This window comes from Ceratina calcarata, unplaced genomic scaffold (assembly GCF_001652005.2).
Source record: "Ceratina calcarata isolate Rehan_Ccalc_2016 unplaced genomic scaffold, ASM165200v1 scaffold224.2, whole genome shotgun sequence".
In the NCBI taxonomy this organism is placed as follows: Eukaryota; Metazoa; Arthropoda; class Insecta; order Hymenoptera; family Apidae; genus Ceratina; species Ceratina calcarata.
Window position 1 is genome coordinate 51,791 of NW_017144203.1, and position 358 is coordinate 52,148.

The following is a 358-nucleotide window of genomic DNA, read 5'->3' on the forward strand; positions in this document are numbered from 1 at the left end:
TCGCTAATTTCCTGGCCCCTTTATTACATAAAATCTTTGTTATCTTAACATAAGAGTTCTCAAGATATTAAGAAAACAAAGGATTAATTGTTTCTTTAAACTCAACGAAAATGAAATACGAAATACGTCGTTGCGTTTGTACATACACAAACTTTTAGATGGTATATATTTACACGTACACAAGCGCTAGGAAAGTCGAATTTCCATATAACATTTTTTAATCGCACAAACAGACTTCGAAACAGTTTTTCAAACTGTGAAACTTTTATAATAATTGGTAGCTCTATATATATTTTCGTAATAATTGTATTTACATTCCCGTAAACGTTGAATTGAAAAAGAAGTTTTTTGATTGATA